At 45.5% G+C, this 18,071-nt stretch overlaps 1 protein-coding gene across 1 annotated transcript in view; it reads left to right on the top strand.

Moving 5' to 3' along the window:
* The first annotated feature begins 526 nt into the window (after positions 1–526).
* LOC141224344 (uncharacterized) overlaps positions 527–18,071 on the top strand; it is an 859,055-nt gene continuing 841,510 nt past the window's right edge. The window contains exon 1 of the mRNA XM_073666933.1: positions 527–615. The gene's annotated coding sequence lies outside the window, so the exon portion shown is untranslated. The remainder of the gene's footprint in view (positions 616–18,071) is intronic.

Here is an 18,071-nt window from a genome sequence, read left to right as displayed (position 1 = left end):
GCTCCGCTCCGTACACCTCGTACACACAAGGCTCCGCTCCGTACACCTCGTACACACGTGGCTCTGCTCCGTACACCTCGTACACACGGCTCCGCTCCGTACACCTCGTACACGCGCGGCTCTGCTCCGTACACGCGCGGCTCTGCTCCGTACACCTCGTACACACGCGGATCCGCTCCGTACACCTCGTACACGCGCGGCTCTGCTCCGTACACCTCGTACACACACGGCTCTGCTCTGTACACCTCGTACACACGCGGCTCTGCTCCGTACGCCTCGTACACACGCGGCTCTGATCCGTACACCTCGTACACACACGGCTCTGCTCCGTACACCTCGTACACACACGGCTCCGCTCCGTACACCTCGTACACACGCGGCTCCGCTCCGTACACCTCGTACACACGCGGCTCTGCTACATCCACACTGTAAACCCCTCCTGACCCCACACATAAACTTCAGCTCATCCAGCACCATGACAACCAGCACAGCAGAGTCCTGCATCCACTGAGGCCCCTGATCATGTGACCCCTGACTCCTCCCCTCCTGTGACCTCATCACAGCTCCTGTGCGCACAGAGCAGCCATATATGTGGTGGCGGCTCTGCAGGTGGAGGTCGGTGCTGTCTCCATTAAATCTTTCTATCTGTATCTTCTGTTGGTCCGAGAACAAGCCGACATCTCCTCTCAACGGCCCGAGAGCTGGAAGCTCCAACCTCCATAGGTTCCGCCTCAGGTAAGCGGATGGACTCTGGAGGAATGACCGAAACCCTCTGTTGCTCACGACATCTTTCCCGAATTATTGGATGCATACGAATGGCCTGGGTCATGGCCTCCCCCAAGGAGCAAGGTGGAGTATGCAGAGCCAGAGCGTCCTTAAGTGTATCAGAAAGACCTCTGTAGAACTGGCACCTGAGAGCAGCATCATTACACAGAGGACCATTGCCAGAACTTGAAATTATAGTACTCAGCAGTGCAGCCCCCATGTGTCAGGTTCATGATCTCTGCCTCTCCGACCTGGACCCTACCAGGGTCATCATAATTATCCTTAAGGTGTCAACAAAACATTGTTCTGTTGCTTGTGAGGACAAGGAAATGCCCAAATCTGGGCCCCCCACAGCAGGGACATAATTATTTCTACCCGCTGACTCATTCCCTGAAGACTGGGGTCGTAACTTAATAAACAATCTGCAGCTCTGCCTGAAGACCCTAAACTGCTTTCTCCCCCGAAAATGTATCCAGAACTGCCACCATTGGTTCGGGAGAGATCAAGTGCACATCAGAGGGTACAGAAGTCATAACTACAAGGTTACGGGTCCGGGTGGTGGAACCTCTGTGCTGCGGGAGGGACCAGAGGGGCGTAACTAAGTGCCTACTCGGACCGACCCAGGTCACACGGCGGCTCAGTCGAGTCCGTGACCCTGGGAGGAACCGGGCAGGTGGACCAGGTGCCACTCTGGGACTGACCTTGTGTGAGAGCAGGTGACTCCCACGGGTCAGATGACAGGAGCTGACCAGTACAGCGGATGAGCACGGCAGGAAGGCTGACGGGTGGTCCGGGTGGATAAGCAGGCTGGTACGGCAGATAGCCAGGCAGGTGCTCCAGGTAGGCAAGCAGGCGGGCACGTCAGATAATAGGCAGGTGCTCCGGGAAGACAGACTGGCGGGCACGGCAGGTTACAGGCAGGTGCTCCAGGTAGGGTGGCTAGCGGGCACAGCAGGTTACAGGCAGGTGCTCCAGGTAAGCAGGCTGGCGGACACAACAGGTAACAGACAGGAACTCCAGGTAAGCAGGCTGGCGGGTATGACTGTAGACAGACAGGAGGACAGAACTGTTAGACAGGCTGGCGGGCTGGAGTGATAGACAGACTGGCAGGCAGGACAGAAAAGCAGCGGGACCTGAGGGCTACAGCAAGTGTTAGCACACGGAACAACAACCTTGCACAGGCACCTCCATTTTGGAGTAGATGCCTTATATAGGAGAAGTCCTCCGGCCATTGGCCGGGGACTCTATGACTGCGCGCGTGGCCCCTTTAAGAGGGAGGGAGCGCGCGCAGGCCCTAAGCACAGTGCCCGGGGAGCTGCGCGCGGTGCGCACCACAGCAGCAAGGGAGCAGAAAGATGCCGGACCTGAACCGCGGCGGTGAGGGGAACGGCGTCTCTGCCCGGCAGAGACGCCGATGCTACATACAGTCACTAGCGAAGAGCTTTGAGAAGCACCCATTGTACTAGTAAACTGACCTTGTAGTTGGGACTGTAAAGATTCTAGCTTCTGGTCCACCCTGGCCAGATCCTGGACCATCTGGTTCTGATTCTCCACTTCATCAGAAAGTACAAGCTGGATCCATTGGTGGCAAGGAAAAAAAAAAGAAACTGAAATCGTACTATAACAGACAATCCATGAGGCAGGATAGTCAAACATTTCGGGGTCAGATGACAAGTGAGCATGTAATAAGAATGAGGGAAAAGATAAAAGCAAAGTCGGGTAAGGGTCCGAAGTCAAAATACCAGGAGAATAGTGGATCAGAGCAAAGGGGTTGAGCAAACAGATGGTCAGAACTAGGTCCAAATTTAGGCAGCAATAGATCAATGAACAGCGCACAGAAATTCAGGCAAAAAGCACCACTGAGCGAGTGCTACGATTGGCAGAGTTCTGAGCTGGGCTAAGTAGCAAGGAATTAATTAGCCACATGGAACACCTGCAAAAAGCCCAGCACCTCCTAGTCTCCTGATTGGATGACTGAGCTGTCAAAGTACCGACAGCTCAGGACACCCCTGCACCCGATTGAATGACTGAGCTGTCTATCAACAAACTGACATCTCAGCATGCCCATGCCCTTGACCTTCTGAAGGGAGGAATCATGACACCTAACATTTAATTTTCCATGATGGTAAGGCTATGTGCCCACGTTGCGGAAATGAAGCATATTTTTTACGCTTCTCCCTGGCGGGAAAATCGCATGCGGATATTACATGCGGTTTTCCCGCCAGGTAGAATCGTTTGTCAAGCGTTTGTGAGGCGTCTTTGCATGCATTTCCGCATGCGGGTTATCAAGCACTTCTCCAAGTGATTCAAGCATCACTTGGAAGGTGCTTGACAACTTGTTCACACTATATAAATCCATGCAACCGGCATGGATTTATATAGTGTGATCAGTAATAGTTAAAAAAAGAATCAGAATGGTAAAAAATAAAAAAATAAAGTTTATACTCACCTACCGATGCATTCTCTGCCCCGTCCGGAGTCTTGAGCGGCTCTCGCTGTTGTGTGCAGGACCTTCGGTGACGTCATTGAGTCATGTGATGTGTCACATGACTCAATGACGTGGCAGGTCCTTCACACACCTCGCGACGGCGGGAAAACACCGGGAAGACATCAGAAGATAAGTATAAACTTTATTTTATTCTTTTTTTTACAGGTACAATGGTACCCAGGTCTGAATGAGAGTCTCCTCTCCTCCAGACTTGGGTACCATCCGCATGCGGAAACGCAAAATTAATGAACATGCTGCGGATTTTTGACCGCAGCATATACGCTGCGGAAAAATCCGCAGCATGGGCATTGACATTGCGGAATGCCATTGGGGACCATGGGGTGCGGATATACATGTGTTTTACATGCGTTTACTCTGCGGAAATTCAGCAGCATATACGCTTGTAATACGCAACGTGGGCACGCAGCCTTAAGAAGTGAACTTTTTTGAAGCTCGGCTTATAGGTGAACCCTCAACAGGTGGGACTATATCTTTTGACATTCCAACGTAAATATTACTAGCTCTGCAGTGGAGTAATTATGATGAATTGTATCTGATCACTCCTCCTAGGGCCAGGACTGAAATCCTCTAGTCTATTAGTCTCGGGAAATGGAGAGTTTATTCCTCCTGGTCATCCGTGTTTTAGTAAGCGAGATCATATTCCAATTACAAATATTCCTAGTCACTCTAAGCTGGTATTTTTCAAAAACACTCAAATCATTAAAAGACGTTTGTCTAAAATTGTCTAATAATCTTTTAATAAAAAATTAAGACTGTGTTCACGTTGAGATTTTTGGAAAAAAAAACATTTTCCTGAAACATTTTTCTCAGACCTTTTTATTTGACAATGTCTAGTTTGGAGCCAATCCTGATTTCTAGCCAATTTGCATGGACATCTGAATGAGCCCTCATGTAAATAATTGGTGCTATGAATGGGCCTTGAGTATGAGAGGTGCACCCCAAGATTCAGTGATGGGTCCACTATTAAACTTACTTATTAATTATATTAAAACAGTAAAACTACTGAGTCCCGTGTTAGAAAATCACTTGTAGATGAGGATCTGTTTGTAATAACGTGCAGTCATCGTATATTTAGGGTAATTAAACTTGGAGAGTCACTGGTAGAGAAGGATTGATTGTAATAATGTGCAGTCATCGTATGTTTAGGATAATTAAATTAAGAGAGATACTTGTAGAGAAGGATCTGGGTATAATAATCGGCCGTCATTGTATGCTCAGGGGAGTTAAACTAGGAGAGTCACTGGTAGAGAAGGATCTGGGCATAATAATCTGCCGTCATCTTATGCTCAGGGGAGTTAAACTAGGAGAGTCACTGGTAGAGAAGGATTGATTGTAATAATGTGCAGTCATCGTATGTTTAGGATAATTAAATTAAGAGAGATACTTGTAGAGAAGGATCTGGGTATAATAATCGGCCGTCATTGTATGCTCAGGGGAGTTAAACTAGGAGAGTCACTGGTAGAGAAGGATCTGGATTGTACTTGCAAAACACATATGAAATCACCTAATTTAATATTAATCCGTGTCTTCTAAAGCCAACAAGATATTCTCATGTATTAAAAGAGGCATGAACTCGCGGGAGCGTAACACTACTACATTACAAAGTGTTAGTGTAGCCTTATCTCGGATATGCAGTTCAGTTCTGGGTATCAGTTTATAATAAGGTGTCACTTTAAACACCAGAGACAGTCCCAGTAATATTATTAGTAAAGGATGGGGTAATATAGAGGTAAGACGCGCCATGTCATCTGCCAGTGACAATTATAGGCTGTAACGCAAAAAGCATCATTTTGACATTACTAAGGCTAGCTTTGCTTTAAAGGGTTTGGATATAGTCCTGGGAAACCTTAGAGTGTCATACACGTCTTTTACAGGGAAATGGAGAGTTTGAAGTATTTTCAATTTTTAACTGATCAATTGGGTAGAAAACATTTTTTTTGGCTGATTTGGACTGTCATATATGGAGTTATGCAGATCAAAGGCTGGGGGCATCTGATCACTGCCTGCACCACCCGCTGTGAACAGTTAATTGAAGCAGGTTATCTGATGGAGAGCAGACATGGAGTCTTTATACAGAGTAATGAACAGGTAGCTGTCACTGTTGGATAACTATTTGGACCATCAGATGTGTCCCTGTATGGCTCCACTGGCACATGAGTATTAAATGCAGAGGCTGGGGCTTTCATCTTGTGCAGTCACTCTGTCTGTACTGCCCAGCTGGGAGAATGTAGAACAATATTTTAAAGTTTTTTATATTATAATTCTAGTTTTACAGAATCCATGGATATATCCATGATCGGGGAGCAGATTCGCACCTTTGCGTAAAATTGGAAAAGTTTTGGTAACTGGCAATCCACATGAGCGCAATATCTCCCGAATTATGATAGATAATTTTCATGTGTGGTATGTATAGATGACAGCCATATTGTTTCTATGGAATGTTCCTTGGAAAAAATATGACCCACATCAGAAATGAGGGCTAAAACTGGATTAGAATCAAATATTATAAGCCGTCTCCTTCTTCCCTCAGCAGAAGGGGGAGTGAAGGGTCTGATGAGACCTATTATAATATCTCTTCTACCGTATATCGAGGTCAGATCCCGAAGAACCACATGCGTATGGCCGTTCAGTACCACAACCTTTTCGGTGGCATCTTCCCCGCAAAGAAACCTCATGGTCCAGTCATGTAAGGTTTATTCATTCTTTTTATTAGACTGTTTGTTTTATGTATGACTTTTTGTTTTTGCTCGATTTGTAACTTTTTTAAGCACTGTAATACTTTTGGCTATTAAATCTAACATTTAATATATTTGTTTTTCGTTGCTTTAACGTACCCACAATCTCGAGAGAGAAATTAGCTTGGTTGTGTTACCAGGTAGCCAGAGTGAAAGTAGTGAACTGCTCAGGAGCTTGGGAAAGCTGGATGTGCATATGTCCCAGTGTGTTGCCAAGTAAAGGCGACTTGCTGGCGTTGTAAAACCGTGACTGGTGACAGTGTATGGTGCCTAAGGCAGTAGCCGTGGGTAAGCTGCTGCTTCTCCACACCCTGGCACCTCACAAATAAGCAGTGTCCCAGTCCATATGTAGTGTGCTGTGAAGTTTGCTTTGCAATCACTTGTAGGCCAGAGGCTTCCGCTGTACCCACGTCCTTAGGTCCAGGATTGGTGGCACCGTTAGTGGTTTTCATGACACGGACTAATGGAAAATTCGCTCATCTCTATTTCCTAATCATCCTTTAGTGCTAAAAATTGTTTCTCTTTCTCTTCCAAAATTTGACTGTAACTGTTGGATTTTTTTTCTTGTAAAATTTGTCAAAATTATTTTAATAACAAGGAAATGACTATATTGCTACATGAGTTTTTAGATAATGAAGAAGATATGATTCCCGGGAATAACATTTCCCACATTCTGGACATGAATATGGCTTCTCTCCTGTGTGAATTCGTTGATGCATAAGGAAATGTGATTTCTGGTTGAAACATTTCCCACATTCTGAACATGAATATGGCCTCTCCCCTGTGTGACTTCTGTAATGTGTATGTAAATTTGACTTACGGTTAAAACATTTCCCACATTCTGGACATGAATATGGCTTCTCTCCTGTGTGAATTCTTTGATGTTTATGAAGATCTGGTTTCTGCCTGTCAGGAATATTATAAAATATAAATGTCAGGAAAATGTTCTTCCATATCTGCCTGACGTAAATGTTCACCCCCCCTCCCTTATTCCCCTTCTGCTCAGCACAAAGCCCCAAATAACGCACGCCTGTTAAATACTTTATGCAAACACGGCCAGCCAAGGAGTGTTATAACTTCCTTAGGAAGCAAGCATCTTGTCCCTGAGAGACACAGGAGGTAATTAAAACGCAGGCTTGCACTAATTTGTGTGTAACTGTTGAAGGGTCTTCCCGAGCCTCAAAGGGAAATTTCTAGACGCACTGGCTCCGATATTAGATATGAAATATTATGAGTTCCATATGTCCGGCAATAACGAGACCCAAATGGGTAGTGACCAAATCAGCCCAGGAATGTGTAGGTATTTTTCCAGGGCTGTAACCAAAATCAGGAAGCTGAAGCGCAAAAACACCAGAATGGCAGACGGCAGCTATGCGAAGTGTGATATCAAAATAAAGATAAAATCATAAGGGAAAAAATGGCGTAGTCTGCAAGCTCCTGCGATCAATGGGTGATGAGTTATCGCAGAAGTTAGCGTTTCTAATAAAAATGTACAGGCTGGAGACCGGCCCACATGATGTCACCACAAGGGGCGTGTGGCCCGATCTCCTTTAGGTATAAAAGAGTCTATGGAGAAGACAGGAGGACTCATTGCCAGGGGGGATATGAATTATAAGCAACGGGTCCTGTTCAATAACAGCATATTCCAACCGGGGAGCCCCCCTCCTCCACCTATATTGAATTGTCTCCACGATCGTATAGAGTAAGTTGTCTTCTTTTTACCCTGTTTATTTTATGCAACTGCCTATGTATTTTAATGTCCCCTTTGTTACATCCTTGTGTATATATTTTTCTTAAACACTGCCTCCCTTTTGGATTAAATATAAAATTGAATAGTTCTGTTTCTTTTGTTCTGTAATCGTTCCCTTCCCCGAAGCCATATACGCTACCAAAACGCAGGAGTCCGGCCAGACCGGTATTATATTTCAAACTCGGCTGGTGGTGGCAGAGAATATTAATAATTGGGCTATCGTGAAGCTGACAGTGACCGTACGGAGGGCGTTAAACACGGTTTCCAGTCTGTGTAACCCAGGGTGTTGTGCCATATGTTCACTTGTCGCTTACCGATACCTACGTAGAGAGTAGTCTGGATCGCGTGCTCGCGACTCCAGACGAAATACGGACAGCGTGACGGCACGGTGAGATATTGTGTGATTCCCCCGGTGTCGTCCTGACCGTGTGTGTTGGGGATTCCCTGACAAATTGGTGGCAAGCGGTGGAATATTACAGAACATCAGTGCCTGGATTGAGCAATCATTCCTGTCACTGAAAACTTGCACGGTTCTTGCGAGAATTCTGTGCAGAGTTTTAAGAAATCAGACTCAGTGTATTAATTTTTTTTACCTGGGACATTACTATACGTGTAGCAGTTGCATCCCCTCCCTTCTCTTGTTTTTCTATCCTATCTTTTTTTTGGCAATAATGGCTACACGTGGAGAGCCCTGGTATCACCAGCAGACGAAGACCACTATCACTGCCCTCTGTGAGCTGAGGCAGATAGACCCCACGGGCAAAACCGAGGTCCAAATGATTGCTGAACTGTTGCACGGTGATGCAGAGCCCTGATGATGGGGCGGCCAGCCAAGGCCCGGATGGCGCTGCTGCAGGGGTCCCACCTTTGATTGCCAGCCATACCCGCAACCAGGGTAGTGTGGACCCCCACCTGCAGATGGCCTTGGAGCAGCTCACCGCAGATGATTGTGATGGACGACTGCAACTGATCCTGAAATTCCAGGAGCGAGCAGAGCAACGGGCCCAAGCCGACCGAGAGACTGCGGAGCGCCAGGCCCAAGCTGACCGACAACACCAGCTGGAGCTAGCCCGGATTCAGAAGGAGTCACCCTCTACGCAGACCCGTGAGTCCAACAGTGCCAGCTGCTTTAAACCCCGTCCTGAGCACTTCCCTGTGATGGAAAAGGATGGGGACTTGGACACATTTCTGCGAGGCTTTGAAAAGGCCTCCAGACAGTATCAGCTGCCCACCGACCAGTGGGCAAGATATTTAACTCCAGGGCTCCGAGGAAAAGCCTTGGAGGTGTTTGCTTCCCTCCCTCGAGAATAAGATGGAGACTATGAGGCCGTCAAGCAGGTCCTGATAAAAAAGTACCAGCTGACTCCGGAGGTTTACCGGAAAAAGTTCAGAGCCCTCCAACGAGGACCACATGACGCCTACAGCGATGTGGTAGACGGGCTCAGAACCAACTTTGAGCAGTGGATCCGAGGACTGTCAGTCACCACCTTCAAGGACCTGAAGGATCTGATGGTGAAGGACCAGTTTCTTCATCTTTGCCCAGTGGAAGTGAAACAGTTTGTGCTTGACCGCGAGCCGAGGGAAGCCTCCAAAGCAGCCCAGATCGTGGATACCTATGAGGCCAACCGGACACCAGAGGTGCGGAAGTCAGCCACCGCCAGCTGGAAAGGGGGTAAGCCGACAACCACCCCCAGTGTTCCGGCCAGCCGGCCCTCAGCGGGTCCTGCCCCATCTTTTATCACCCGGCCCGCATCTGACTCCCGTAAGTGCTATACCTGTGACAAGACTGGTCACATCAGCCTTGTCTGCCCAGAGAGGCAGAAGATGAACTCCACACCTGAGGCCCCAGGACCTACTGCAGCCATTCTTTTTGTGGGTGGGGCGGTTGGCCGGGCCCGGGAGAACTTACAACCTGTTACCGTGGGAAACACAGTCACTGTCGGCCTTAAGGACACTGGCGCAGAACGCACCCTGATCCGCCCAGAGTTTGTGTTACCAGAGGAACTCATTCCTGGGAAGACCCTGACTGTCACCGGGTTTGGGGGTGTTTGCCGTCCCATGCCGATGGCCTGAGTTGTCCTGGACTGGGGTGCGGGGGGGTTAAGGGAAGTGGGGGTGTCGGAGAATCTCCCCACTAATGTGCTATTGGGAACTGATCTGGGACGGTTGGTTGCCCGATACATTCCTGACAACCCTCCCAGATCTGATATGTCATGTAATGCAACTGTCAGTAATGTGAATGTGATCTCTAATAAAAGTGTGTGTTGTGATAAAGGGGAACTCAGCCACCTCACCCCGCGGGGTGATGCTGCTGAGGATCCCCTAAAGCGAGCCAGTATAAGTGCTAGGGGCAAAGGGAGCAGGCACGGACACCAGGAAGCAGGTCGTCCCGTGCAGGTAACCAGTGTCACGCCAGATGGTAACATGGTCAGTGGTAGCTGCCCCATGACTAGCACGGCTCCAGAGGTGATGTGGAAGGATGGGGAGAAACACGGGGATCATAGGGAAAGTGGTCCCATGTCGACGACCAGTGTCACGACGGACTGTGACATGGCCAGTCATAGCTCCCCCCTAGAGAGCACAGCTCTCAAGGTAAAGATGATAACAGGTAAAAAGGTAGGCCGCATAACCAGGCGAGGTAACAGGAAAGTGTGTCCCCCTGTCTGTCAAGAGTATGGGAGGAAGGTACCCATAGCCTGTCAGAGGTGTGGGGAAAATGTATCCCAAGCCGGTTAGGGTGATCGGAAAGCTGGACCCTCAGGTTGGTGGGCCAGTGGATCTGCTGCTTGTCGGATCAGCAGGAAGGGTGGGCCAGGAGGTGGGCTCAAGCGGTGATCTGTAAATCACCCCTTATGCCACCTCAAAGAGGGGAAGAGGTCAGGAATATTATAAAATATAAATGTCAGGAAAATGTTCTTCCATATCTGCCTGATGTAAATGTTCACCCCCCTCCCTTATTCCCCTTCTGCTCAGCACAAAAGCCCCAATTAACGCACGCCTGTTAAATACTTTATGCAAACATGGCCAGCCAAGGAGTGTTATAACTTCCTTAGGAAGCAAGCATCTTGTCTCTGAGAGACGCAGGAGGTAATTAAAACGCAGGCTTGCACTAATTTGTGTGTAACTGTTGAAGGGTCTTCCCGAGCCTCAAAGGGAAATTTCTAGACGCACTGGCTCCGATATTAGATATGAAATATTATGAGTTCCATATGTCCGGCAATAACGAGACCCAAATGGGTAGTGACCAAATCAGCCCAGGAATGTGTAGGTATTTTTCCAGGGCTGTAACCAAAATCAGGAAGCTGCAGCGCAAAAACACCAGAATGGCAGACGGCAGCTATGCAAAGTGTGATATCAAAATAAAGATAAAATCATAAGGGAAAAAATGGCGTAGTCTGCAAGCTTCTGCGATCAACGGGCGATAAGTTATCGCAGAAGTTAGCGTTTCTAATAAAAATGTACAGGCTGGAGACCGGCCCACATGATGTCACCACAAGGGGCGTGTGGCCAGATCTCCCTTAGGTATAAAAGAGTCTATGGAGAAGACAGGAGGACTCATTGCCAGGGGGGGATAAGAATTATATGCAACGGGTCCTGTTCAATAACAGCATATTCCAACCGGGGAGCCCCCCTCATCCACCTATATTGAATCGTCTCCACGATCGTATAGAGTAAGTTGTCTTCTTTTTACCCTGTTTATTTTATGTAACTGCCTATGTATTTTAATGTCCCCTTTGTTACATCCTTGTGTATATATTTTTCTTAAACACTGCCTCCCTTTTGGATTAAATATAAAATTTAATAGTTCTGTTTCTTTTGTTCTGTAATCGTTCCCTTCCCCGAAGCCATATACGCTACCAAAACGCAGGCGTCCGGCCAGGCCTGTATTATATTTCAAACTCGGCCGGTGGTGGCAGAGAATATTAATAATTGGGCTATCGTGAAGCTGACAGTGACCGTATGGAGGGCTTTAAACACAGTTTCCAGTCTGTGGAACCCAGGGTGTTGTGCCATATGCTCACTGGTCGCTTACCGATACCTACGTAGAGAGTAGTCTGGATCGCGTGCTCGCGACTCCAGACGAAATACGGACAGCGTGACGGCACGGTGAGATATTGTGTGATCTCCTGGTGCCATTCCTGACAAATTGGTGGCAGCGGTGGGATATTGTGTGATCCTGCCTGTGCGTTCCCTGACACTGCCTAAAACATTTCCCACATTCTGAACATGAATATGGCTTCTCTCCTGTGTGAATTCGTTGATGCATAAGGAAATGTGATTTCTGGTTGAAACATTTCCCACATTCTGGACATGAATATGGCGTCTCCCCTGTGTGAATTCGTTGATGTTTAAGAAGGTCTTGTCTCCGGATAAAACATTTCCCACATTCTGAACATGAAAACGGCTTTTCTCTTGTGTGAATTCTCTGATGTGTAAGCAATTTAGATTTATGTTCAAAACATTTCCCACATTCTGAACATGAATATGGCTTCTCCCCTGTGTGACTTCTGTAATGTGTATGTAAATTTGACTTACGGTTAAAACATTTCCCACATTCTGAACATGAAAACGGCTTTTCTCCTGTGTGAATTCTCTGATGTGTAAGCAATGTAGATTTATGTTCAAAACATTTCTCACATTCTGAACAGGAAAATGGTTTCTTCCCTGTGGGAATTATTTTATGTTCGACATCCCCTCTCTGGCTTTCATTTTGCTTAACAGTCTGGGATGAATCCAAGTAGATGATGGATTGAAAAGGCTCAGATGACTGATTTCTGCTCTGAAGGGCTGGAGGTATAGCTGGAATAATGGCACGCTTTTCATGGGTATCTGGTTTGACACCACAGTCATCTGCCAAGAATAAATCTGATTTTAATATTTTTCAATATCAATGCCTTATATTTTATAACATTTCTCTATACATAATTCCATACAAATCAAAGTATAATGAAACTATGACCTAAGCCAATCTTGAGCCATCTGTTCACAAATCCCATGGTACTGAACCCCTAACATCCAAGCGACAAACATAATACATACAGGCAGAAACGTTTGAGGTGATAAAGGGAGGATTAAAAATAAGCTTTATTACATTACAATCTAAAGCAACAGAGAAAAATATATGCCATAAAAACATGTAAGATGGGGTATTCGCATCTCTGAGAAACTATCCCAATATGTAGTAGGTGTAATAATAATAATATAAGCAAATATCTCCAAATAGAAATGTAGTATAGTTCTTCTGATTCGCTATGTCGCTTACCCCATGTTCAGGGCATTGCAGTAGCTTAGGTATCCAAGGTTACTACTACTCACATAGTGACAGTTAGTTGCTAGTGGTCATACCCATGGATACCTAAGCTACTGCAATGCCCTGCACATGGGGTAAGTGACAAAGAAAATCAGGAGAACTATACCACATTTCTAATTGGAGGTATTTGCTATTATTATTATTATTATTATTACACCTACTATATTTTGGGGTAGGATTTTGGAGGTGAGAATACCCCTTTAAGGCTGTATGCTTAGGACTTATCCAGGACTCATCCAGGTGCCCCATTCTATTGTCTTTTTGTGATTACATTTATCCCTCTTAAATTACTTTTTGTATTTTTATGTGTTCTCAATTGCGTTCTAATAAATTGTATTTTTAATCTCTATATTGTCTCACATTTCTCCATATACAATCATAGACGAAAGTGTTGGCGCCCTTGAAATTATTCCAGAAAATGAAGTATTTCTCCTGTTTTGTTATACACACGCTTATTTCTGTTGTGGGTACTGGAACAACACAAAAATAAAAAGAGAGAGAAAAAAAAAGTCCAAAAATAGGCCAGACAAAATTGTTGGCACCTTGCCAAAATACACTTTCTGCCATGACTGTATGTATTATATAAGACGGTGATGTTAACAGTAGACGCTAAAGTAGGGACTAATGAATTGCGCTGGTGGAGATGCTGCACTAAATCCACAGGGTCACATAGTTCATTGTGTATGTGCCAAATTAACATTGCTAATTTTTAGTTAAGCTGTTACCTGGTTTTGACTAGATTATTACCTGACCCTACTTCTAACTAGAGATGAGCAAACCTTCTTAATCAACAGAGGTTCGTGGCATGGCGGCAGATTCGACTCAAAGGTCAGCTGATGATTTTCCCATCCTGACGGCGGTAAGGAGAGCCCTGCAGAAAATGACCAAGGGTGATGACATCCAGTTCTTTTTGACCAATTTTGAAAGGGTCGCCGAGAGGGAGAAACTCTAGCCAGAGCAATGGGCGGAAGTGCTGGTGCCATACTTAATGGGGGAGCTCCAGAAGGCCTACTATGACTTAGCCTTAAAAGACACGCTTGAGAGTGACAATGTCAGGGTATAACGGGTCCACCGCTGGGCATATCACAGTGACAAACCCCCTCGCTACCAAATTTTTGATTTGCTGAACCACGTCCAAAAATGGTTGCAGGCAAAGTCCTCTACCCCTGAGCAGATGGTAGAGCAAGTGGTAATGTACCAGTTTGTGCACTCCTTTCCGATAACCTGGTCAGACGTTCAAAAGATATCAGGGGGTCGATGGTTCCTTGGGGAGGCAACCTACTCCACACTGGGGGTCCCAACAGGGGGCGGAGACCCAAAAATTTGGTGGGGTGCCAAGGTCGAAAGGCTCAGTGGAAGTTATGCCAAATGTCCCAGCTGGCATTATTATATGCTGAAAATGTCACGGCCCAGGCCATATAGCCCCCTGTTGTCCCCTGACCTCCGAGCAGATGGACTGTAGCCTGGGTCGCCACTGTTCATACTATGTGTATCCAGATTGCAGTGCGAACTTTCCACACAACAAGGGGCCAAAAGCTTGTCCTATAATGGGGAATGGTCGGCAAGTGACTGGACTGCTAGGCTCAGGAAGTTTGGTGACCCTCGTGAGGGCCACATTTCCTCTCCAGCTTATGCCTGGGAAGAAAGTTGACGTCAATTGCTTTCACGAGGATGCTAAAGACTATCCAGTGGCCAGAGTGGACATTGAAATGCGCCCAGATACTGAGTCCCACGAGATTGGCATGGTCTAGGACTTACTGCACCCCATTATTATAGGTCACGACTTTTGTTTGTTTTGGGACTTTTGGGGGAGGATGACAGTGCTCGATTAAGAGACAGGTCGCCCCTAAAGAACTGTCACCACACTCAGAGTCTGACGGGTTTCCCTTCTATGTCCTTGTGGGGGATGACGAGGTAGTGACCCTTGGGGCTAACATATCAGATTTAGGGCTGACCGGTTGGGTCTGCCAAGGATTGGGAGCTAACTCTAAAGGAGGAATTCAATAATGTAACCGTCTTAAACGGTATAGCGCAAGAGCCAGGGGCTGACACCAGGTTTCCCTATTTTATGTTGAGTGGGGACTTATTGTACAGGGTTACTAAGGTAAGAGAGGAAATAGTGGAGCAATTGTTGGTACCATGACCATGTAGACGGAGGAAGATGAACAAGGTCCATTCACATGTCTTGACCATTTGGACGTGGATAAAACTTTAGAACGGGTTGTGCGGAGGTTCTACTGGCCCAGATGTAACCTAGTAACATAGTTTTTAAGGTTGAAGGAAGACTAAGTCCATCTAGTTAACCCATAGCCTAACATGTTGATCCAGAGGAAGGCAAAAAAAAACCATGTGGCAAACACTAAGCTCGACCTTGGGGGAAAAATTCCTTCCTGACTCCACATACGGCAATCAGACTAGATCCCTGGATCAACGCCCTATCAAGGAATCTAGTATATATAACCTGTAATATTATACTTTTCAAGAAAGGCATCCAGACGCTTCTTAAATTTTAGTAGTGAATCCCTCATTACAACATCATGCGGCAGAGAGCTCCATAGTCTCACTGCCCTTACAGTAAAGAATCTGCGTCTGTGATTATGATTAAACCTTCTTTCCTCCAGACGTAGAAGATGCTCCCTTGTCCCCGTCTCTGGCCTCAGAGTAAAAAGATCAGTAGAAAGGTCTTTGTACTGTCCCCTCATATACTTGTACATAGTAATAATATCACCCCTAAGCCTTCGTTTTTCCAAACTAAATAACCCCAAGTGTAATAACCTGTCTTGGTATTGCAGACCCCTCAGTCTTATAACAACCTTGGTCGCTATTCTCTGCACCCGCTCTAGTTCAGCTATGTCTTTCTTATACACCAGAGACCAGAAATGTACACATTATTCTAAGTGTGGTCGCACTAGTGACTTGTATAGAAGTAAAATTATGTTCTCTTCATCAGCATCTATGCCTCTTTTAATGCATCCCATTATTTTATTTGCCCTTGCAGCAGCTGCCTGACACTGGCCACCAAACGTGAGCTTGTCGTCCACCAATACACCCAGGTCTTCTTCAGTGACAGTTTTGCCCAGTGTTTTACAATTAAGCATATAATTATACATTTTATTTCCTCTGCCCAAGTGCATTACCTTACATTTATCCCCATTAAAGTTCATTTGCCATTTATCAGCCCAAGCTTCTAGTTTACATAGATCCTCCTGTAATATAAAATTGTCCTCCTCTGTATTGATTACCCTGCAGAGTTTAGTGTCATCTGCAAATATTGAAATATTACTCTGTATGCCCCCTACAAGGTCATTAATAAAAATGTTAAAAAGAAGCGGGCCCAATACTGACCCCTGGGGTACCCCACTGTTAACTGTGACTCAGTCTGAGGGTGTTCCATTAATAGCCACCCTTTGTTTCCTATCACTGAGCCAGTTCTTAACCCACATACATATATTTTCCCCTATCCCCATTGTTCTCATTTTATGTATCAACCTTTTGTGTGGAACCGTATCAAAAGCTTTTGAAAAGTCCATACACAACATCCACTGCATTTCCTTGGTCCAGTCCGGAACTTGCCTCCTCATAAAAACTGATCAGATTAGTTTGACAGGAACGGTCCCTCGTAAGCCCATGTTGATATTGGGTCATGAGGTTATTCTTCTTCAGATACTCTAGTATAGCATCTCTTAGGAAACCCTCCAGGATTTTACCCACAGTAGAGGTTAAGCTTACTGGCCTAGAATTTCCAAGTTCAGTTTCTGTCCCCTTTTTGAATATTGGCACCACATTTGCTATACGCCAGTCCTGTGGTACAGACCCTGTTATTATGTAATCTTTTAAAGATTAAAAATAATGGTCTATCTATGACGTTACTTAATTCCAGCAGTACTCGCGGGTGTATCCCATCCGGGCCCGGGGATTTGTCAACTTTAGTGATTTTTAGACGCCGCCGTACTTCCTGCTGGGTTAAGCAAGTGACATTTACTGGAGAATTTTTGTCATCACTGATCATGTTTTCTGTCATGCGATTTTCTTGTGTAAATATGGTTGAAAAAAAATCATTTAGCATATTGGCTTTTTGCTCATCCTCATCCACCATTTGACCCAGACTATTTTTATGGGGGCCAACACGATCATTTTTTAGTTTCTCACTATTTATGTAGTTAAAGAATATTTTGGGATTATTTTTACTTTCTCTGGCAATGAGTCTCTCTGTCTCAATCTTTGCTACCTTGATTTGGTTTTTACAGAATTTATTTAATTTTCTGTATTTATTTAATGCCTCATCACTACCTATTTGCTTTAGTTTTCTAAATGCTTTCTTTTTGTCACTTATTGCACCCCTTACAGCTCTATTCAGCCATAGTGGTTTCCTCCTATTTCTAGCATGTTTATTCCCATAGGGTATATATTGTGCACAGGTCCTATTCAGGATGCTATTAAATGTCTCCCATTTGCTTTGTGTAGTTTTATGTCTCAGGATATCGTCCCAGTTTATTGCACTAAGATCATCTCTCAACCGTTGGAAATTTGCCTTCCTGAAGTTTAGTGTCCTTGTAACCCCTCTACTACACATCTTATTAAAGGATACATGAAAACTTATTATTTTGTGATCACTATTACCCAATTGACTCCCAACTCGTATATTTGATATGCGGTCTGGCCTGTTGGTTAATATTAGGTCTAGCAGTGCCCCCCTTCTTGTTGGGTCCTGAACCAGTTGTGAAAGGTAATTGTCCTCATAGTTGTCAAAAACCTATTACCTTTGCTGGAACTACAGGTTTCCAGTCCCCAATGTATTTCAGGGTAGTTGAAGTCCCCCATAATAATGACTTCTCCTTGAGTCGCTGCTTAATCTATTTGCTTGATGAGGATATTCTCCGCTGCTTCCATTATTTTTGGAGACATATAACAAACCCCTATCAGTAATCTATTCTTTTTTCCCCCTTCCCTTATCTCCACCCATAGGGACTCTACATTTTCAATAGATTCACATATATTCTC

Source organism: Phyllobates terribilis, unplaced genomic scaffold (genome assembly GCF_046119375.1).
Source record: "Phyllobates terribilis strain yellow unplaced genomic scaffold, ASM4611937v1 Scaffold_391__1_contigs__length_1789467, whole genome shotgun sequence".
NCBI lineage: Eukaryota > Metazoa > Chordata > Amphibia > Anura > Dendrobatidae > Phyllobates > Phyllobates terribilis.
The sequence above is the reverse complement of the archived record's forward strand: the minus strand, read 5'-3'. Positions and strand labels throughout refer to the sequence as shown.